Source organism: Tyto alba, unplaced genomic scaffold (assembly GCF_018691265.1).
Source record: "Tyto alba isolate M040663 unplaced genomic scaffold, T.alba_DEE_v4.0 Super-Scaffold_46, whole genome shotgun sequence".
Classification (NCBI taxonomy): domain Eukaryota; kingdom Metazoa; phylum Chordata; class Aves; order Strigiformes; family Tytonidae; genus Tyto; species Tyto alba.
In genome coordinates, this window is record NW_024881322.1 from 6,964,829 (window position 1) to 6,988,378 (window position 23,550).

The 23,550-nt window shown below is 42.0% G+C and overlaps 1 protein-coding gene across 1 annotated transcript in view; it reads right to left on the reverse strand.

Annotated features, from left to right (window-relative positions):
- TRAK1 (trafficking kinesin protein 1) overlaps nt 1-20,482 on the reverse strand; it is a 131,614-nt gene extending 111,132 nt beyond the window's left edge. The window contains exon 1 of the mRNA XM_032991192.2: nt 20,356-20,482. The gene's annotated coding sequence lies outside the window, so the exon portion shown is untranslated. The remainder of the gene's footprint in view (nt 1-20,355) is intronic.
- Between the last annotated feature and the right edge of the window lie 3,068 nt (nt 20,483-23,550).

The following is a 23,550-nucleotide window of genomic DNA, read 5'->3' on the forward strand; positions in this document are numbered from 1 at the left end:
AGACAGACAGGCAGCACAAACTGAATAGGCTGTCAGTTGGTTTTAAATAAGAATTGGCTTGGTGTCATCCTGATTACGCTAAAAGCCCCCAAAACAGTGTCAGGAGGTTGCCAGAAGAGCAGACAGCATACACATGCTATCCCTCCCTCAGGCCCAAAGTCCCTCTCCCTCCAAATCTGTTATTAAATACTGCTTGCAACTATTAAAACCAACCCATTTCAGAATAGACATCAGATTAAGAGCAAAGAGAAGTATTCAATATTTATGCTTTCACCCATAATTCCATGAAAAATTAAGATAGGTGTGCTTTTGGGGCAGATAACTTACATGAGCTCCCAATTGCTACTTATATTTTAACATCACTGAAGATAAATCCAACAAGCTCCTGTATGACTCTAGGCAGCACAAACCTTTGTTCAGCTTGCATCTACCAATCCAAAACACTAAACCGATTTCTTCATTTCTCAGATGTCGCTGCCTAACCACCAGGACTGTAGGGCTGAGTTTATGTAGCAGTCAAGCCAACCAAGGGTCCAATTTTGCCCTCAGTTACAGTCTAGTAATTTCAGTTGGTACAGCTGGGCTACTCCAGATTTACACAACAGTAACAGTACAATGCACAAGAATATAAAACTGAAAACTACAAACTAAAAGGCAATTTAAGTTGTGTTGGCTAACTGCTTAAGTTTAAACTTTTTGATGGTTGGGACTCATAAACAAAGTCCCCACCAAGAAAAGTAGCCCTATCAGTGAGGCAAACTAAGCTAAATTACTTAATCCTATCTAACCATGCATACCCACAAGAACATCTAATCTCTCCCTCCATTTGACAGCCCAGTGTTGTATTCAGATATGGCACTATTTAATTATGAACTGGATTTCTAGCAGAGAATAGGATAGTTAACTTACTGCTGTTTAATGAGCACACACTTGTTAGTTGTGAATACGTTCACTGTACTCATTAAATCAGGAAGCACTGGAGTTCTGAATACATCATTAAAAGTATCCAGGAATGCTGCTGCTTTGTTCAGCATGACTACATGCTCTGCTTGACCGTTGGAAAATGAGCAAGAAAAGTAAGCCCCTTCCTGTTAGGCCAGCAGATCAAATTTTAAACTACGAGGAGGAAGAAAGAACAGGAGATCTGCTTCTCCAGAGCTTCACTCATTTAGAACACACGTAAGTTTATCTTTTTACTGATGACTTGAAGCAGTAACATGCTCAGTACTGTAAGACAGCAACAAAACTAAGTGTCAAACTTGGGGGATGGGTGGGATATTTAAAAATAAAGTAAAATAAAATCACAGCCCATCCTCAATACACCCAAGGAACAGGAGTGTGCATTGATCTAGCAACCTGTCAATTAGTAAAATGAACCTTCATAGAACAAATACACACATACCCCTAACATGACAGGTCCCACACTACTTATAATATGTTGATTAAAGCTGAAGAGGGAGTGAAATTGGCTAGTAGGCTCCTGTACATTCTCACAGGAGAGATTTAGAACATATGTTCAGTGAGAGGAGATTTTCATCTGTCAAGGGTTGATCCATCTACCCACAAAGATACACACCCACATGAGAATCTGTATGTCTAAAGTACTGTAGAGTTAGAGAAATTAAAACATAACTGGCAACTACTTAGCTTGAACCCACTGCATGGAGGTGCTTCCTGCTGAAAGAGGTATGTGAACCAGCATCACTGATGGCATCACTAGAGTCGCAGAGAATCCTGGAAATTAAGATTTAACAAGCACAACTGTTTCCTCATAGCACAACCTCAGGCAGGGAAAACGCATTTCTGAAACACGTTTGTAACAAATCTCCTCTCCTCCCATCTCATACACAGAAAATTGTACAGGTTGCTAAAGTGCAGAATTGGGGCAAGGAGGGGAGCTGACTGGGGCTTAATACTCTCAGTGCAAGACTCAACCACTCTAATCCAAGCAATTATTTTCCAGTTAGAAAGTTGTTGACACTGTAAGAAGCTATATAAATACTGGATTCTAGTCAAACAAGGACTGCCAGTTATGAAGGCAAGCATAATACCACAAGCATATTTACCACAGTCTCCTCCCATCATGCAGACATGACAGTTTATCTCTTACCTGGGAAAAAGATGTCCTAACCAGTCATGTTAGCACATTAGGACTTTGCTTCCTCCAAGCCTTCAGAGCAAGCCCCTGGAGCTCATCACGATCCCAGTTTTCTCAGTTTTGACAACAAAATAATTTTCAGGAAAAAAAATCCTTCTGATTAAGCAGTCGGGCTTAATGCAACATGCTGTGACTAATCCTCTTAAATTTTCCCTGGGTCCTGCACTGTAATCTCAGTAACACAGGAGACACTGTTCTTTTCATAGGAGCTTTGTGACTGTATGGACTGTCACAATCTTATTCAAATAGCAATTGATTCCTTACTGCTATCAACCAGAGAAACCAACGCCCAGGTTTCAGCGCACAAACGAGCTTGCTTTAGTTGTAATCTTACAGCAGTACTCTCCAATGACTGGGTATAAACTGTAAAACGGCACTCATCCACATGCACCACCAAAGACTTCTAGGATCACATCCCACAGCTCTCCCCACACTGCAGTAAATGGAGACACGTAGTTATTTTACACCGTGATGTGGGAACAGCCTGAGGAACTATCTGGGTCTCCAATAGTTTAAAACACCACCATTACTACAAAGTAGAAAGGTAAACAGTTTGGGGATGGGGAGACCGAAAGAGGCAATCACAATGCTAGAATAAGATGTATCTCTTGCCAGAAATATGCACCTACAAATGGGTCATAGCACTTGATTAGAATCCCAGTTCACTGACCTAAAAAAAGCCAAACCAAAACAAACCAAACTTTATGTCACCAACATTGCTTTTTTGGTGTCAGACAAAACAATGCAAAGAATGAGTACTCAGATTTTCTGAACAATTGTATGGTCTCTACCTGTAACATCCAGAAAGGAACATGCACAGACAAAATGCATGGGAAAAACATGAGCCCACCCCAACAAGACTTGCATGCTAGATTATTTTGGGTACTGTTCTCTTTAATCATACTAAAAAGCTATGTATGAGAGAGCTGTCTGATTAGAGTTAGGAAGCTGAGAGATGGATATATAAAAATAAAAACTTTAAGTGTCGTATTTTCTTCCCTTTGTGCTTAACGCAGGACAACTCATGCAGCATTTCAGCTGGCTTCGCTCAAAAAACACCATACGCTTTAATGACAGAAAGGAAAAGATGATGCACAGGAATTGTTTAAGCATTTGTTGTTCTGCTTAGCAACAACACACTTACATGGTTAAAAAACCCATAACACAAGAAATAGAGACATACTTGTTACCTATTATAAATAGTTTACATTCTTCAGCTCCTCATGTATCTTTGGTTTGCCATTTAGTGATCCAATACAACATAACAAACACATGAACGGCAGAGCACGTTCACCTATGGGCTTGAGTCCTGACTAGCCCACCCCCAAGTCCTACTTTCCAAGCAAAGCATTTGAATTTATTCTCATATGGTCACTTTTTTCATTCCTCTGTTTCGAATACTTCAAACTGGTTTTTGATACATGCAGGTTAACATAAAATACCTTGCACACTTGCATGGGAGGAAAAAAAAGTCTGTTTGTTGTATGGAAAAACAATATGTTAGACATCTCTTTTTCCATGTACTCCACTGCACCATATGTGGGTGCTGGAGGAGAGCCTAAGAACATCTGCTACAGACTTTAAAACCCCTAATAATAGCACAGCTGGTGTCCCCAGTCTAACGATCTCAGCACAGACTCATATGACCACTCTTGACACTGGCCCCCAACCCAGGCAAAGCGCAAAAACACTCAAAGGTTGGACACCTTCATTCATTCTCAACTTGATTTGCATTTCACTAAAGAACCAAGGAAGAAAGCAAGTTGAAATGCTTACATTTGAAGCAGTTCAACAGTCACTGTTTCCATAGGATTTCCCCATGCTTCTTTCATTACATTTCAGCTTCGCAGAGTGCCCCCTATTCCACAGAATGAAGCTACTCAAGAAAATAGCTGCAAGTCTCAGTGATCCAGGGTTAAAAACATAAAGAGCTATAACTGCACAGAACTATATTACAGAGGTGTTGGCTTTCTTCCCCACCCCCAGGGTAAACTCATGGACTATATTCCTGTCTAGTTTATTCACAAATAAATGTTTCTACCTGCTTTCTTTTAAACATGTTCAAAAGCTGGCTTATAAAGGAAAAAAAAAAATGTTATTTCAATGTGGGAAAAAAAAAAAAAAAAAAAGAAGAACAAGGAATTCAGGAAATGGAACTATGTTTTAGCTCACAGAGAGTCAGCACTGGACACTAACAGCTATTTGTCACACAGATGTTTTAGAGAAACATCTGTGATTTCCCATGCCCCAAGGATGTGGCCAGCAAAACAGTATGATGGATTCTGTGAAAGTGGGAACAAAGAAAGCAATGTTTGGGTGGGGGGTGAAGTGCCCAGGACTTTCATTACACGTCAGTCTGCCCTCTTTCATCTACACAAAAACACAGGTAGCCTCCAGCAGCCGACAGGTATGAGTTCAATTTATTATTTAATACAGTGTGTGCAGGTGCACCCATGACAGGCTGGACCTGACCAGATAACTGACTGTCTCTAGCACAGACAGGAGAGGCAAACATTCCACAGCCAAGTTTAGTCACTGGCAAACCTTGAAGGAGTGGCTACTTTAGCAAATTACTGTATCCACAGTAACAACAGACTGAATACCGAGCTCCAAATTCCATGAACAACACATTTAATCAGTCTACTATAAAACACCAATATGTGACACTAACATCCTCATCAAAGAGTGTTTTCCTTTCCCATGAGGGAGAGAGGGGACAAAAACACAAAAGCAGATAAAGGCAACACTTTGTAAATTCCCACACTGTCCAACAATGTTGGCCCACATTAAAATAAGAGCCATTTAGCAGATAATCTTTCTTAATTTGCACCACATCACTGAATAACAAAGGGAAAAAGAAGAGAAAATACAGACCAAGTTACTTTTTAGTTTTATATAAAAGCACTGAAGTCTGAGAAAAGCTAATACGCAAGATCAGCCCAGTTACAGTAATCAATTTGACTGTGACAAACATACTTACAGTCATGCATCAGTTATATGCCATATTCATCTGCTAGCCCTCTATCTGATCCATAACTTTCCAGACCTAAGATCAAGATACATTTTAGCCAGCATTTTTACCTCAAGTCCCACAATTAGGCGATTAAACTACACACGTCTTAGTTGTAACTTCACTATGAAAAAAAGCAAATTTTAAGAAACTAGGCAAACTGTCCCACCTTTTCAACATCAGCAAAGGAGATGGTCAAAGGAGAAACAAAAACCTGCAGTAGAAGAGCATCTTTAGAAAGAAAATATGCAGCCTCAAACAACATCAGTTTGATCATAAATTCTTGATACCAAAAAATGTGCAACACCTGCCTACAGAAGGCTGTATGTACGTTGTCATGCTGTGGATTTCTGACTGCAAGTAAGGCAAACCCACTTCATTCCCACCTTAAACTGCAACTGGGGAGCTAACTATGCAATGGCAGCAACAGCTGTGTCACAAGTGTTGACTCTGGCTGTGGCAAAGATCTGGGCTGGCACCAATAATGAATTACACTGCCTTTTAAAAATAAATTTGACATCAGACACATTAAAGAAGTCTGCTGTTGCTGTGCTGTTGCTTGTGTAACAGATACAGTAACTACAAATAAGACACATGATGCCCTTCAACTTGGCCAAAAAGACTGCTGTTCACAAAACAAGCATAAACTCTGTGAGGCACAAACTATTTGCAGAACTAACAAAGTTCTCCTGCGCCAATTTGCTCACAACTGCTGGCTCAGAGTGGGCACATAACTACTGTTGTCTCCAGATTGTTTCCTCATTTGCTACAGGCCCAAACTCCTTTTCCTGTTCTATCTGGTGCCACATGCTGTAGCTCCCAGTCCCATGTAACAGAAAGCAGGCAGAGACAAGGAGTCCTTCTAAGTGGGTTAGTACTTCCACAGTTCAGAGACAGACCTTAGCCAACTACACTGCAGTCACACGATTTCATTAAATACAACAATATCTGCATACAGTTTACAAGTGCTCAGCCTTTAGGTACAAGATCAAGCTACTGATGAGGAAAAGGCCAGGAATCTTAACCTGCATGTTTTCTAGCCCATCTGCATGCTATGTCCTTCCTCAGCAATTTGTAATTTGTCCAGAAAACAGTTTTCCCTTCCTAAGTACTTCAATATGTGCCTTATTGAGCAGCTTTCCTGATAGAACTTGTATTTTGCTATTCAGGAAACTACAGGCTGGGACATAAGACAAACGAGTATGTCAGATGACAAAGACAGACGCAATGCAAACATTGTATAACTGCAAAGTACAGTCATCGACAGACACAGTTACCAGAACCTGTAATAATTCCTGCTTGGCCTGATTCCATCTTTCCAGAAATACGCGTCTGACAGTACTGCTGCAACACAGTCTCTGCGGAAGATTGCGGGTGGATGGGGGAGCTGCTTTAACATTACAAAATAATCACAAAACTCATATAATATCAGATCACAGACATATGCAGCTATCGAACAGCCTAGAGGCCCAACAAACTACAGTTAAGCTTGGTTAACAAGACAGTCCCCTGCCTTACACACCCTTAATATTCAGAGATACAGTTCAATTCACACCAGCTGAGCACTTTCTATATGAAGAGGGGACAGGCTCCAGGGAAAGTCACTCGGTTAAACTTCGCTCAAAGAGCAACAAACACTAGAAGCACAGGCCCTGGGATAATCAGCTATTTCACTATATCTGAATCTTGTGCCTGTCGATATTCCCATCTTGAACAAATATCAAAGCAAGACATAACAGAATTGGAGAGCACACTCATATTACTGCAATTTTGTACTGATTTTTGAGTTGGGCATGTTCTGTAGACAACAGGCAAAACTTGGACATAATACCCAAGACAGCATCACTATGCTCCGTTACATTCACCAGCACTGAGCTCAGACAGGTTACCAGACTAACTCTGCCCTCCTGTTCATGCTATGTCCCAAACAAACTCCCCCATTTGCAAACCCACCTGTACACACGCAAATGGGAACTGGCCCAAAGATAGTGTCAGCGATATCAAGAAATACATTTGCTCCTTTTGTGCCTTCTCATTTAAGCTGCACACGTACTATACCACGAAGTATTATACCGCAGGGCACAAAAAAAAAGGGGAAGCATCAGTGCATAATTATTACAAGAGCCATTTGCAAGTGCAGAAGGCAGAGTTGTTTCATGCCACCATTTGCTTTGCAGTCATTTAGAAGTATGCAACTACAAAAGTTCCATGCAAAATAAAACAAACATACACTGCGCAGAGCTCACATCAGAGGAGATCTCTTAACCTGAAGGTCATTATTTTCAGCACTGCAACTGTGGAAGCAGCTGCTGCCATTTTGACATGGTCCATGTATTGCAGAATGCAAGATCCAAGAGACTAATTCAGAGACAAATTTGACGTGTCGAGGATTCTAGTCTCGTCTACCTCCACAGTTGAGGGACTGTATATACTAACTATATTCAGTCAGGTGCACTACTGTAACCAACAATAGTAATTTGTGCCTTTTGGGTTTGTTTTTTTTTTTTTTTTTTCTGTAAATTAAAGAGCAGAGAAGCCCACAGGTCAATATAGGCTCCCAAGACAAAATACTAGCCATTTTGGACTAAACATCATGTCTTCTAATGTAATGGATCCTTCCAAATTCTACTCCCCCTCCCCTAAAACACACTCACCCACCCAATCACTATATTCCTTTCTCCTTCTCCACCTTTTTCACTTCAGGCACACCAAGGGCAATCTTCACACAAAAAACAACTAGTAACAATCTGTTTAATCATTGTGATTCAAATCTGGTTTTGCTATTCTAGAGCTTAAATGGTAAACTATGTTGAAGCTCATTTTGCTGGCTCATGTAATTCCTTCCCAAAAAAACAAAGATAACCCTCAGTACAGAATAAAACAACTAAACAACCAAACCTTTTAAATCAGTAATCCACGATTTGAACTTTACTCGAGGAACCATTCCTGAGATACATGGCCATATTCTGCTTCTCATAACGGATGGGTATTTACATCTGCAAATATCAGTTGCCAACTCCTATTAAAATCTATTCTCCAAGAGGTTAGTGAGTCAACATATTCAGAAATATCTTTTTTTCACGTTTGTTTTAACAGGCACAGTTAGGTAGCATAACTTCCATTAGCCACCACAGCCATCTCCAGCATTTATTATAAAATCTGGTATATGCATAAGTTCTCCTAGACAACAACTTAATATCTTTTGTGAAAAGATATTTAGAAAATAAATTTATGGTAGCATTATTTCAATTTTGGGTTTGGTTTTCTTTAAGAGCTAGATCTTAAAGAAGACCTTTACTTCCATTTTATCAGTTCCATTTAACCTTTCCTGTTAATTTCTCTTTCAAATATCTCTGTGTAACTAGCTGCTACGAAGAATTTTATAAACCATTAACTGACTCCCTGAAAAGGAAACTGTTAATTTCTCTCTTTGAGCTCCTGAGGAAATAATGTAAAACTTGACTTTCAAAACAGAGATAGAAAAACAGTATGGTTTAAAAGAAGAAAAAAACAAAAGCAGAAAGAAAAAGTAGGGAAGATATTAGCCAAAAAGTCAGAATTCATAGAAGATGCTTGCAAATGTCTTTACTGCCCTTTAAGAACATCCAATGCCTTAATATTCTGAGATCCCAGGGAGTTTAAAATTCTTTCACTTCCCCAGTGGTAACTGACAATACCACTGAACAATGCAGTGTCCAAAACAGTCCCTCCCAAAGACTATTATTTGGCTTCAGGTATACACAGTTCCAAGTTGCCACACAACTGTATTATAAGTTTTCTGTCATAAGACAAACAACAGTTTCCAGTTAGAAATGAGGACAATCAGGAACCACCAATTCCCATTCAGAAGAGAAAAGAATTACCTGTTGTAGCGTTCACATCAGAGCCAGAACTGGCTGAAGCCATGTAATTTCATGTCTTCCCGATTTTTGGAGTTAGAAATAAGTATTCTATAGCTGTTCAGTCTAAGATTTCACTAAATGAAAAAAAAAAAAAAAACTTTTATTGCTCAAATTATAACAACTGCTTGCTTATTTTCTCCAGAGAAAGGTCTGAGGAACAAAGAGAACAAAGTATTACATCTGCTATAACAACTCATGTTATAAGCTGATCATTTTCCTGACTATGCAGCCCCTCCTATTTCCTCTTACTCATTTCTCTTGATACATTATATCATGTCTTTATCTTCAAGTTATCCCCGCTGGTCACAGGATCAAAACAATAGGCTTGCTGCTAGGAGCATTTAGAAATTTCCTCTCAGGCTTCTTGACGGGGTAATTAGTGCTAATTTACCATCTCAGATAACAGAAATAGGACAGGGTATTCAATCTTCCCCATATAATTCTGCTAACCAAGATTACTAAAATGCTGTTTGCTGCTTTTATGAGGAAAACAAAAACAAACAGGAAAAGCAAACAACAGAAAACCTCCCACACAACTACCGAATGATAAAATTTGATAACATTCACTCTGATTTTTAGAGAGAGCTATATAACTTAATGCACACATGTTAAATACAAGGTGTGGTGTTATACACCTAAAGGAAACTAAACACTAACTGGCCTTGTCCGCACACTCCTGACACGCCATTGTGACATCTCCAGCATTCATCTAACTCCCTGAGAAACACAAACTGGCAAAAAAACTAAAACCAAAGAAATAAAATCAGTTTTTCAAAATATGTTTTTCCGATTTGTCTCCCTGGCTTATTTCCCCATTGGGTGACAGTCAGTGTGAAAGATCTGTGGACAAAGCAGTACAACACATAGCTGGTGACAAGACAGGACTACTCCCACCAGAGACGGCAAACTGGACCAGGCTAATCTGGTTGCAAAAGCACAGCCTTCAGGCACACGCTTTCCCAGCCATCTCTAGCAAATATTAGTGTAGGCTGTCCTGAAAGCACAGTCCCACCCTACCACAGACTTACGCTGAAGCCACGTATTCCCATCACTCCTCTTTCCTTGTAGAGACATTGGTGCTTGCACCCCTCCACGTCAATGTGATTAGGAATGCAACCTGGTTGAAAAGCTAAGCCAAAGGGATGGGGAGGCAGGACAGGGGAGAGCACACAGAGTACAGTGCAAAGTACTTTTTGGCTAGATCAGCTCTCTGAGCTGGGCCATGGCATGTCCAAACAAGGAGCAGTGCACAAGGGAGGATGGGGGTGGAAGACTGCTCTCTTCTGCAGCTTCAGTTGCTTGTCAGGAAACCACTTTTTTTTAAAAAAAAAAAAAAAAAGTCAAACCACTGAACCATGGCACTCCGTTGGCTTTACTCGTCACCCACTTTTAAGCAGTGAGTCCCAACTTTTACCTGCAGCTTTGAGGATTTTCAAATATTGGTGTTGCAATGCTATCTTCCAAGCCTCATTGCCATGAGAACAGCAATCCCTGGTGGGACTCAAATCAGTATTTCCATGAACTGCTGTGTGTGCTGTGCACCACAGGACTGAGGGAAACCACTAGGTGCGCGCCCAGAGCCAGAATTTACAGAATCTACACAAGCATTAACCCAAGCATTAATTGCAATGGCATCTTCTGGAGATATGAAGAGATGAAGTTTCAGTTTCGATTTACCCAGACTAATTCAAGTCATATGAAACTGCAACTGAGAAACTGAATGGTCGCTGAAGAGCCATGAAACGTTTTTGTTCTTATTGAATTCATACCTGCTGCAAGAGCAGCTGTGCTACATTTACAAATCCAAGAAATAATTCATTTAGTCAGTTGGTAGAAAGGAATAAAGGTCAGCTCTAATCCCAAGATTTTTTAAAAGGAAAAAATTAATTATGATGAACAATAAGGACCACTTAGAAGTTCCAGTTTTGTCCACTTTGACCAACTGAAACTTCTCTCCAAGTCACAGGAAAATTTTTAAGGAATCATCTGTTTTACTTCAGTAAATGCATGCAATTGATTCCATATTTAATTCTTACTGGAAATATTCATATAAACCAACATAATGCACTCATGCTAGTTTTGGATTTAAAACCCCTGCACATTTATGGCCACATTTCATAGAATGGTTTGGGTTTGATGGGACCTTAAAGATCAACTAGTCCAACTCCCTGCCATGCACAGGGACATCTTTCACTAGATCAGGTTGCTCAAAGCCCCATCCAACCTGACCTTGAACATTTCCAATGACAGGGCATCCACAACTTCTCTGTCTGTATCATTTAAGGTCACATCAGCAAGATACACTTCCTGCCATCAGATATGATCAACCACAATTTGGGAACAGGAATAAGATACAAAATATCCCTCAACAAATGAAATAAGATCATAATAATATAATAAATGCTAAATTTAAGAAATCCACTCTCCGCTCTTAGGAGATATATTCAGCATCCATACCCAAAGTGCAGTGGCATCAATCTGCCTGCCCCACCAGGGCTGAGAAGTTTTTCATTAGCATATCTACTATGAACTGTTCTTTCTGTTTTTATTCCCTTCGAGCTACACTTGGTTACGATCTTTGCAAGACAGGAATACCCCATGAACAAAACAAAAAAATATTCCTATCCAGACATTTCAAGTTAAGTCTTATTTCCCTCCTCTTTTCTCCTATGCAGTATTACAGTACAGGGGGACATTAATAACAAAACTCTCAATTTTTCTTCCTTTATGTCAATATATAGCAGGTATCCTCTGAAAGTTAGTAAATAGTACCAAGTGGGTGCAGTGTTTACTCTTGGAGGGGGGAGGTCAGTAAATCAGGCTCAAGAAGCTCTGAGACTCCAACTTACCTAGAACAGCCATCAGTGAGCAAATCGAGATGGCGCTGTATCTTGGTTGTGCTAAATTCCCAGCCTGTGACATGTCAGACTCCCATTTTGAACACTGATCTTTTTCAAAACAATAGCCCGTGGTTAGCTGAACAGTTCATCATTTTTACTGAAGGCAAAAAGAACACAGAAATACCACTAGAATCACTACTGTAACAGTAACATCTTCTTATCCCGAACAACCTGTCTGCCAGACATGTATTTAAAACTTTTGTAAAATACACACAAAACTGCATTTGAACAAGTCATAGACTCTTCAGAGAAAAGAGTCTTCTGGCCCACGTGGAGTTTTTCTCTTGTAAGAGGATTAGTAATGTACACTATCAATGTTAGTACTGTAAATAAAAAAGTGCAGGTGTAACACTCATGTCTACTAAGGCAGCTACCTGCTTCAGATACTCTACCCTGTCAGGTCCTAAACAGCTAATACACAGAGCCTGCCAGTCCACTGATCCTAAGAGACTGGTAGGCTTATAACAGAGATCCACAAGAACTGGACTTAATTCTAGTACTGGCACTAATACCCGAGCTACCTCAGTCAAATGTTTCGATCTTACTGACCCCCTTCATCCTTTGCAAAGTAAGAGAAGACTGATTTTTATGTTTTGTGAATGCTTACACTCAGTTCATTAGAGACTTATGTTGAATATTTTGTAGTTTTTTGCAATGTAGAAAGACAAAGTACTTAAGAAAGTTGCATTTGCCTGAGGTACTACAGTTCCTAACTGAAATCTCATTTAGTAGATAAAAGCAGTACAAGTGAATGTCATGGAGAACACATGATAGCCTGGCAGTAGAGACCACTTTGGACTTTGGGACAAAATTGTATTCTGCCAGATAAGTGAGGCACCTAACCTTTCTCTGTCGTTTAATTCTAACAGCTTTGGATGTCTTGCAAAACAGGATTTTTGAGAAAGCTATTACAGAGTAAAATTCTAGGGAACAACTACAAAAGTAATTGACAGTTATAAACATTTCAGACAATCAGAAGACACAGTTTCAGTTCAGATTGCTTTATATTGGAAATCTGTGGCTCCCAAGTCAGCCACAAGTCACTGGGTCAAACCATAACATGCTTATCTACCACCTGACAAGATTACATAACCCTCAGGAAATACAGCCATAAAAAACCTGATCTTGCTATGACCTTCACACATGCAGGTTTGCAGAATTCATTACAGGACCAAAGCTTCTAAGAAGGTAATGTTTTTGGTAAACATTGATCTCCACCCCCACCATAAATTCCTGGAAGTGATCACTACAGTAGTATTACCACATAAAACAGAAGTCTACCATTCCTTTCTGAAGGCAGTGCAATTTATGATTGCAGAATATCTATAATAAGAAATCATATTACCAGAAAGTTGGATTTCCTCCTCATCACTTTATGTCAACAGCACATACCTCCTCAGAAATACAGCTAGTCACAGTCACAGAAATTCCATTCAAGACAAGTTAAAACGACAGTCTAAGGACTTCAGCATTGCTTCAATGTCTTCCAGTTCTGCTCATTTTACAGGTACCACTGGGGCAATAGGTTTGCATGGATTTAAACTGCAGGGTTTCTGCTTTCTGCAGTGGAATGGACAGTGTCCCCTTGAAAAGCACACAAATATGCAGTATCCGATGGTGAAACTAGGCTTTCTGGGAAAGCCAATCTTGTTAGTAACACAACCTCCACTTCTGCAAACATTAAAGAGGACAGTAAGTGTAAAAGTCTCCATTCCCTACAAGCAGCAGCCATCAATGTAATTTTTAAAAAACGTCCCTCTCTTCAAACAAAACTGTACTTCAGTACTCTCTAGGACATCAAATTATGGCTGCCATCAGACCGTAATTCATGCAGAATCCTGACTTGCATGAAATTAAAGTCCAATATGACATTACCAGCACCTGTCTTAAATAAGAACAATTTATGTGAACATACAATACAGAAGTGCACTGACTGCTTCCAAGTTACAGTAATCAAAGAAGTGCATGTAACTATTTCAATGTATCCACAGTTTTCACTCTTCCCCTCTAGGCTATAAATGTTTCTACAGTATGAACATTTTCCTAACCTTTGGTTTCTGTTAAGAGATGGGACAAGTTAACTCAGCATTATTTTAAGCTTCATTGAAAACTACTGATAGGCAGTTTTTCCATGTTTTGTTTGAATCACTGTAATTATTACTCAGTGGAGCAGGGCGGGGGCATCTTACATTCTTCTTTTAACAGCTGAAAGACAGATGAGAAACTAGATGAGAGACATGATCCTTCCCCTCTACTCAGCACCAGTGAGACCACACCTGTGCCCAGTTGTGGGCTCTCCAGTGTAAGAGAGACACGGACATACTGGAGAGAGTACAGTGAAAGGCCACCAACAAAAAGAAGGAAGACCAGAGCATCCCTTCTGTGAGGAGAGGCTGAGAGAGCTGGGACTGTTCAGCCAGGAGAAGACTCAGTGGGATCGCATCCATGTATATAAATACCTGATGGGAGGGTGTAAAGAGGACTGAGCCAGGCTTTTTCCAGTGGTGCCCAGTGACAGGAACAGAGATGATGGGATACAACTCAAACACAGGTGGTTCCCCCTGAACATTAGGAAACACTTTTTCATTGCTAGGGTGACCAAGCACTGGCACAGGTTGCTCGGGGAGGTGGTGAAATCTCCATCCTCAGAGATATTCAGAAGCCACCTGGACACAGTCCTGACCAACTGGCTGTAGGTGGCCCTGCTTGAGCAGGGGGGCTGGACCAGATGATCTCCAGAAATCCCTTCCAACCTCACCCGTGCTGTGATCCACCAAACACAGTGGTCCACTTTCCACAGAGCTCCTATCTTCACATAGGACCATCAAGTCAACTTTGTTCCTTTGTAACGCACTGCCTGCAAAATCCCAGACATACAAACTCTTAATCACTTCGTACATTTCTTCTTTGCACTTTCTCCCTACACCAGTCATTTTCATACTGCTGTTCACTGATTTCCTTAAAGGGTCTGCAAAAAGAAACTAAGGAAATAACTTTTACATGCTTTACTACACATTATGACTTAAAGATACTTGCAGACCTCCTGCAAAATTACCAGACATTCACAAATTAGAAGCAGCAGGGGAAAAAAGTGACCATCTTAATAAAATCTCTTGCTTCTGCTTTCAAACCATTTGGAACACATCATATAAGAACAGTTCAAAAACACCCAAACAAACAACAACCAAAAAAAACAACAAAAAAAACCCAAAACCGCAGACCATGAGCCATTTCACATGGGTTCTTCACTAGGAAAGCAACATTTAATGAAAAATACCTGGCTATTTTTTCCTCAGAATTATTATAAACACATATACAAGTCTTAACTCAGATCAAACACTTCAGGCTGGAACCATAAGCTCATAGTTTCAATTTTCAACCTAAATCATCCAGTTGTTCTTTCTGGTCTTAGGGTCTATGAAAAAAAACATTTACCTGCTGATGTTATAAAAACCTAAGGAAAAAAAAAAAAAAAACCTGCTGGAATTTTATTAGTTTTAGAAAGGGAAAGCTTTTCTAAAGAAGTCTTTTTTTTTCCTACGGTTAGTTCATACTACTTTATAAATCTAAAATCATGCTGGTTTATATATTAAGTTTTGAGAATTGAATTATTCACAATATATACTGTAATTTGTAGGCATCTTGCTCAGGAAAGAATGCTCTGAAATGCAGACTGAACTGAAAGTTAGCAAAATGAAACATTCAAATTGATTCTTAAGTATATTCTCATTCTGTATCATAAAGGATAATGTCTGTGTATAGCCTAAGAACATCAACTACTCAGTATTTCTCTCTTCTGTTCATACAGGTGCCGGGAGTCAAGCATACTTCATAAGCACACAAATATGTAGCAGATTACTGTCAGCCTCAGCATTAGCATCTCATCTACCAACACACAACTGGAGTTGGTTAAATCAGGTCTTAGAGTGCAGCAGTTTCAAAATCAGCTTATGCTCACCGAGGACTTTCCCTCCTAACACCAAAGCTTTAGCCGCTTACTCCTGTTGCTTCCTTTGCCTCACTGCTAACAGTTGCTCAGCTACACAGAGGATGGACAATTTGAGTGAAAATTAACCTCAAAAACAGTTCTTGTCCAAGTCATGGAGTCAATTCCCAGCACCACAATACGGAAGGGGATAGAAAAGAGAATCCACAGCCAGGGGAAAATTTGCTTTGCTGCGCAGCAACATGGTCTTATTGCAAAACAAGCCAATAATGAAACTTTGCAAGAGCTTTGAAACCCAGCTCTTCTCACATTTCCTTCCTTCTTTCTATTACTCTGACTGTTGCAGCGTTCCAAACTTCTGCTATAAATGCAAGCAAAAGCAATTGGGCTGTACTATACTTTAATCCACTGAAATACTTAAAAAAAAAAAAAAGCCAATAAAAAACCCCCCATGCACACAAGGAAATATGACAGTTAAATAATAGCAGCATCATTTGGGTTTACAGTATCTAATGGACTGCAGAGTTAGACAATCCTGTCCAGACAAGCTGTAAGGCAAAGAATCGAATCCAGTACATTAACTAACAGATTCACCTAAAGCAAATCTGCCAACATAATTGAATCTAAGAGGTATCTCAGCTAATCTTTTCATGCTATCAATAAGCCTCTTAGCTGGGCAACCATGAACAGCATGACTATATAGGATGACTTTTTGCACTGTAATCAATAGGTTCCAATAAAAAAATAAATATTGATGAATCAAAGTTCAAATAAAGGACAGTTTTAGACAAAGCATATTAACAGTTATTTAGGAGACATGATATAATTCACTACAAAGTAAAATAAGAGTGTTTGTAAGCTCTCACAGCTATCTCAGTTGAAGCACAGATTAAGCAGGAAGGCTTTGAATCGGACACCAACTGTTACCTTGGAAAGCCTACACAGGAAGCTAAATATCAAGATTTTTATCTTTCCCAGTAGCACTGATCCCACAGCTGAATCCACAAAACTGAGCCCTTTGTACAAGTGCAGCATTCCAAGGAGGCAATGGCATTGCTTATGGAGTTTTAATGATACAAACGTGACTCAAACGTACCTTCACAGCACAGGCACTGTAGATCACAAACCAGTTCTCCAGTTCCAGCATTACAAAGCTTCGTACATTAAGTGAGCTGCCTACAACTGGCACGCGATAGCTGCCATTTAGTTAGTAGAAAGCATTTCTCCTACTTACTATGTTCTTATGATTAGTCTGAAAGTCACTTGATGGTACAGTCACTACTAGAATCTATTCCTTTTAATAGGCCTTATGCAACACATGAGTGTCAACCTCATTCACAGCAGAAACAAAGAACAATATGACCAACACACAGGAAGATGCCAGCGTGTCATTTTATATGCATTTTAAATGTATTTATTCTTTAATCTTGATCTTGGTGGAATCACTGTGCTTCCTACAGAGGCAGAACTACCATGTACATCCAGAGAAAATGAATAGTTCAAACGGAAAACAGAATCCACTATAACAGCCTACCTATCAACAAAAGTTCTCTAACTAACAGGCTAGAACACAGCTCCTAATTCCAAACTGTGGTTATTGGGACTTGCCATATTATACTGGTCTGTCCTTGCATTAATATAGAAGTACTGTGAAACAAGCAGCACATGAAATCAAGTGACAGTTTTGTGAGAGTTAAAATGGGGTTATTCAAAAAGTTACACCGATGAAGTAACGGGATTAATACTGAAGATGTATTATAGGAGGCACTCGCTTTTGGAAACAGAACCATCATTACTGGGGCAGGGGGAACAGTACCTATTTCAAAATTTGAAACAAAGAATACACTATTTTCTGCCAACTAACAAGAAATACTCCACCAACCTTGACTTGAGTATCACTCACAATGTACAACATCCAGAAAACACAAAACATATGTCCCATAAATGCTACTTCTTATTCTAGAAGAAGGAGCGCTAAACCACACCAAATTTGGAAATCAAAGAAAGTTATTTTAAAGACTTCAGAAAGAAACAGATTTCAGACATAACTCATTCACTGCCTTCCTCCTCATCTCCCTTCTCCCAAGGGAATTTTTAAGTATCATAGGAAGTTGTTAAGAGAAAAAAAAAAAAAAAATGCGTACAGCTATTAGAAAAACATTAAAGGTTTAACTTCTTGCCTTTTGATATTGCAGATGCTGCCTCAACAGCACTCATTCTGAGAATTCTTTCTACTGAGCTATTAGAAGAAAAAGTACCTCACGTTCATCTTATTGCCCATCATAGCAGATACACAGTGGGAAGTTTCAGCATTTTTCCTTTCTAACATTATACAGTTACAAGAGTAAGAGACAATATTGACCAAGCACACATTTCAAACAAAAATATTTAACCTGCACTAATTTCTACAATACCAATCTCATTCTTCTATCCCAAAGTAGATTGGCTAGATTATTTCTAAACTCAAAAGAAAATCCTTAGAGGATGTGGAAAGATTAGGATCAAATTAATTCTACAAAAGCAGCTGGTGATCTGTTACAGGAGACAGAACGTGTGAAGCAGCGAGGAGCTCAGGTGTGAGCTGCAGCAGGGAGGAACAACGGGAGCTCCAAACAGTTCCAGGCAAATCTTCAGTCTGATCTTGCTCTCTGGTACATCCAAGTTCACTTACTCCCACCGACTTCCACATGCGTTCCACAAACTGACAGAGTGCCAAGGTAGCATCCATTTTAATATACATGGCAAAACCTGCAGATCACATGCTGGTAATGCCTCATTAGTCAGGACTCTGGGTTAAACCAGTCAGATGCTCAGAGGCTGCAACAACAACTTTATATTTAACTGAGCCTTTATGCACACACTTATCAAACATGAAACGCTCTGTATAGAAATGCTCGTGCCTAATCACACTAATGCTTCCTCAAGCACACTGGTGTGCTACCCAGTGCTCTACAACAGGCACCAAGCTCAGTTATGAACTGCAAGATTTTTGTCTGGTTAGGGTTTTTTTTGTACTAGATCCAGAGAGACTCTATTTATTTCCAGTACTGTCATCCACCATGCAGTTAAATCTGCTGGCAAGTGGGAGTTCATTCATGCAACTGACAGAAACTTTTGTTTTACTTCAACAGAAATTTAAATTCTCCCCACACATACAGCCGCTTGGTCTTTGCTTAACTCACTAACTCACATTAAAAGCTGAAAACTCTTACCTTCCATTAGGATTTTTATCCTGCTGGTTCTCCTCCCTTATAATCATGCTCATTGAAAAACAGAAGTAATAGCTACAATCATAGCTTAACATAATTTTCTTCAGTGTTTCTGAAAGTATTTTCTTATCTGTTGGCATCATAGGTTGCTCTGACTCAATTAAAACAGGTTCCAGTGCCTCAGAAAAGGCACAGCTTCGTGAACGGGATTCCTGTGCTGGGGGACAACGCTCCTTCCTCCAGGCTTCCTACAGAAACTCCCGAAGAGCCCTGCTAGGCACAACCACATTTAAACACAGTTCTGTTCCAGTACGGTCAGAAGCCAGTGCACTACTTGCAGCACATGAAATTGTATAAAACACAGCAGTAAAACATTCACCTATAGCAAACTGGTCCTCCTAACTGTTGTTTGCTTTGGTTTTTGCTTTAGCTTGTTTTTTTGCTGTTGCTTTCCTGATTGCAAAAACCATTACACCCACGACTTAATCTCAGTGGACTGAAAGGTTCAAATAAGGTTACAGATTGCAAGACAGCGAAAAGTGGCCCCATGGGAGGCTTCTCCCAAAGTCTGAGCATGGGAGAACAAGAAGCCTGAGATCCCATCCTTTCACAGATGTTCCATTTTTTGGACATTTCCCACTCTCATCTGAAAATAAGCTCATCTAAACACGAAGTTCAAAATCGTCAGCTGCAAACCGAAGCAGATGCTGAGAACTCGAACTTGATAAAAAGCATAACGGCATATTTTAGTCATTTTAAATAGAGGTATCCGTGATGCCTGACATTGAAGAAACCAAGTTTGTCCCTCCCCAGCGGCTACGAAAGCTCGCCCTATGCACGCGGGTCCTTCTAACGGGCAGCACCGGCCGTTTACCTGTAAATAATTCACAGGCCAAATTTTGCAAGCGATTCTTGACCTTCGGTAAACAATTGCACCCAACCGCCTCCTTCCTTTACGGGGGCGGAAGGCACAAAAGAGCACAGGCACCGCAGACACGGTGCTCCACCCGCCCCCCCGGCCGCCAAGGTCGCCCGGCCGCCCCGGGCCCGGGCCCCCCCCGGCGAGGGGACCAGGCCCCGCCGCCCGCTCACCTGAGGACACGCAGCGGAGGGAGGGGTGGGGGGAGTGGAGGGGGGGGGGTAACAGCAGCCTCTCCGGTTCCCGCTCCCGCGCGCGCCCCGTTACGCGCCGACCCCTGCCCTCCGCCCCGCCCCGCCCCGCGCACTCACCCCGCTCCGGGCCCCCCAGGCGCGCGCGCCGCCAACGGCAGCGGGGGGCGGGGGGGGGCGGCGGCGGCCCCACCCCGGGCCGGGGGAGCCCCGTTACCGGCGGCGGCCACCTCCGGGCCGGCGGAGCCCCGTTACCGGCGGCGGCCACCCCCGGGCCGCTTCTCCCCCTCAGGGCTCGCCCGCGGCCCGCGCCAAGCGCAGGGGCTGGTGTGGCCGGCTGGCGGCTGCTGCTGCTGCTGCCGCCGCCTCCTCCTCTTCTTCCTCCCGCCAGCGCCTCATGTGCCCCGCGGACCGGCCGCCGCCGTCTTCAGCGCCCCGCTGCTCGCCGGGGGGGGGGGGGCGCTGCAAACTCCTCCCGCCGGGCGCCTCCACTCGCCTTTACCCGCGCCGTGCGGCCTCCTCGGGATGCCGGGGGGGGGGGGGGGGGGGCGCGGGGGAGCGGCAGGAAGGGGAGTGCCGCCGGCGGACACCCCGCAGGCAGCTGGCTCGGTAGTCACGGCGATCCCCCGGCCGACCCCCTCGCAGCACCCCGGCGGCCATTACATCATGGCCCAGCCCCGCTGCGGGGGAGGGGCCGCGCGTCGCGCAGCAACCGGCCCCCTGCCGCGGCCCGGGCCGGCGGGGCGGGGGAACCGCGCTCCCCCCTCGCCCCGGCGGTGGCGGGGCGCCCGCCCGTGGGAGAAACTCACCGCAGCGGCCACCCCGTCCCTGGGTCTGTCACGGTGCGGGAGAGAGCGCTGCCTGGGCAAAAAGGCTTGGACAGAACCCCGGCCAAGCACCCAGCCAGGCTGCGGGGATGCTGCTGGACTGATCCACCGACACGGGAATAGGAGAGAAGGTCGCGGTGGAAGTTAGACATTCAAAATAGGTGTTTCTCCAAGTTTGGTAGAGGGATGAAGGAGAGGAATCTTGCCTGTGCTCTCCTGGACAGGAAAGTTGTGGTACGAGTGTAAGATGTATTGGACACCAGAAAGTCCCCAATGGAAAAGATTTGTTATTAATGTCCCACCTACAGATAAAAGCTTCAGTCTGGGTTCTTAATAAATCTAATCATTAAAAAAACAACAACAACAAAAGAAAAAAAACACACACACAAAAAAAAAAAACAGTCAACCAAACAAAAAAAGAAACCCTGAGGAAATCACGACTTCTTATAATTTCTGCAGCTCACAGAACTATTTGTTGGAGCAGGGTTTTGTTGGTTTTGTTTACCGGCAAGGGAAGTACAGAAATGTGTCCGAGGTTACAGCTGGTAAGACAAAAAAGCAGTCGTGCTGGTGACAGGATTCCGGAAGCGCGGGATGTGTGTTAACCTCCAGCCAGTGTAAATGGATGCGGGGTTTGACCCTGAATGACCCATAAAAAGAAACGATCCAGCCTTTCACAGATGCAAACAAAGAGAATCCCAGATGGGGATGCGCTTGGGTGACAGAAAAGAGAGGAGAAAAGTTACGAGGACAACAAAGGATTCACAGGCATCTGCCGAGCAGGCGGCTCTTTAGCACAGATCCCCTGGAAGTGATTAAGGGGGCAGTTAGATGGGGCATGTGAGCCAACCTAAAAGCTTGCTGCTGCCCGAAGGAGCAGCCTGCTCTCACACTTCTCCTACGGAGGAGCCAGGCACTCCCGGGTTTCCTAGGGGCTGGCACTGCTCCTTAGGATTCCTCTGTGAGTGACTCAGTTTACTAACCTGACACAGAACTAATTCTATTTTTTTTCCTTTACAGTTTTCTGCCAGATTAGTGAGCTGAATAGTGTCACCCTAAGGTCCTAAAAGTACCAGGACTGAGCACAAAGGAAGAGTTGAAACCATTTGTCTGGGAGGAACAGGACCATCCATCCCTGCGGTGCACTGCACTGCACTCTTAAATCTTCTCGGTAGTTTCATTTAATTCCTCCCTAAAATAGAAACTTCACGTTACTGCTGGCAGTTTAACACGTAGGTATCATTAAAAGGGTCAGTCCCTTCCGCTTCTCACCCTTCAGCTGAGTCCTCCCATTGCTTCCTTTGAGCCCGGACTTGTATGTGTGTGACCCTGAGGTTAGCCAGTGAACACACTAAATCAGGAGGTTTTAAAAAAGGGTAGCTTTCTGATTAATTCCTGAAACAGCTAACAATGGAGTCAGATGAATGACAGAGGTTGCACAAGAGAGGGAACAAGACTGCAGTTGCAAACAAGAGATAGAGCCTTTCAGCAGCAGCTGGGCACTTGTTAAAATGTGTAACATCAGCCCAAGACAGCAGTGAGGAGGAACGGTCTGTGCAGCAAAGAGGTAGTTTAGAGAAACAGAATTTGCTCTGTACTTTACACAATGTCAATGAAAAGCAGGAAAAAAAAACTTAGGCTGGTAAGGGGTTAAAAAAAAAAAAAAAAAGCTTTCAGTTCCATAAAACAGAGGAAAACACATACCAGAGGCATCTTGAAATCAGAGCCCAGGAAGAAAATCCAGTGCTGAAAAAAACAAAAGGCAATACGATCTGCAGGCAGAAGAAAACCCAAGAACTAGAAAAGATCCACATCAATATTAGAGAGAAACAATTCTGCATGATTGGAGACTTCTTGATGAGAAGAACCAATTGACCCGTCACATCTGTAAGGAACAAGGATTTGAGATGTGCTGCTGCTGCGACTGGAAAGAGTCTTGTTGGAGCGAGCAGAAGTCCTTCAGAGTGGGAGAAATAGCAATGACATGCAATATTTATTCTGAGACACAGTGTGGGGGGGTACATCACAGGAGGGAACGTGGGGCTACGGGATCAGCAGCCCCTCGTGTGCAAGGTGCGTGTCTGTACGCTGGTCACGGCATATCGTACCAATTGTTTGGTGGTTGCTGCACCAAATCCTCCTTATGTTTTTTTTATTGCATGGTGCTTACAGTGCACATAAGTGTACCCCATTGCATCACCTAGTAATTTAGAAACTGGCAATTGACACAGTAACCAGATTTAGAAAGTTTCCTAGATTTCTCTGCTTTCTCTGTTTTCATTATCCTCTCCATTTGCCCCCTCTTCTTGATTATCATGATACTTATTAATTCTCAGTTTTGCTTCCTTGATTATATCTCTAGAAGACATTTTTTATTTCCACCCTGCTCAAATAGAAGACTTCTCAAATATACTTTTCAGTGAGCATGCTGTTGTTTTTCTTGCATGTTCTTCATCTGCTGTCTCTAGAACTTCTTTTATGGTCCCTT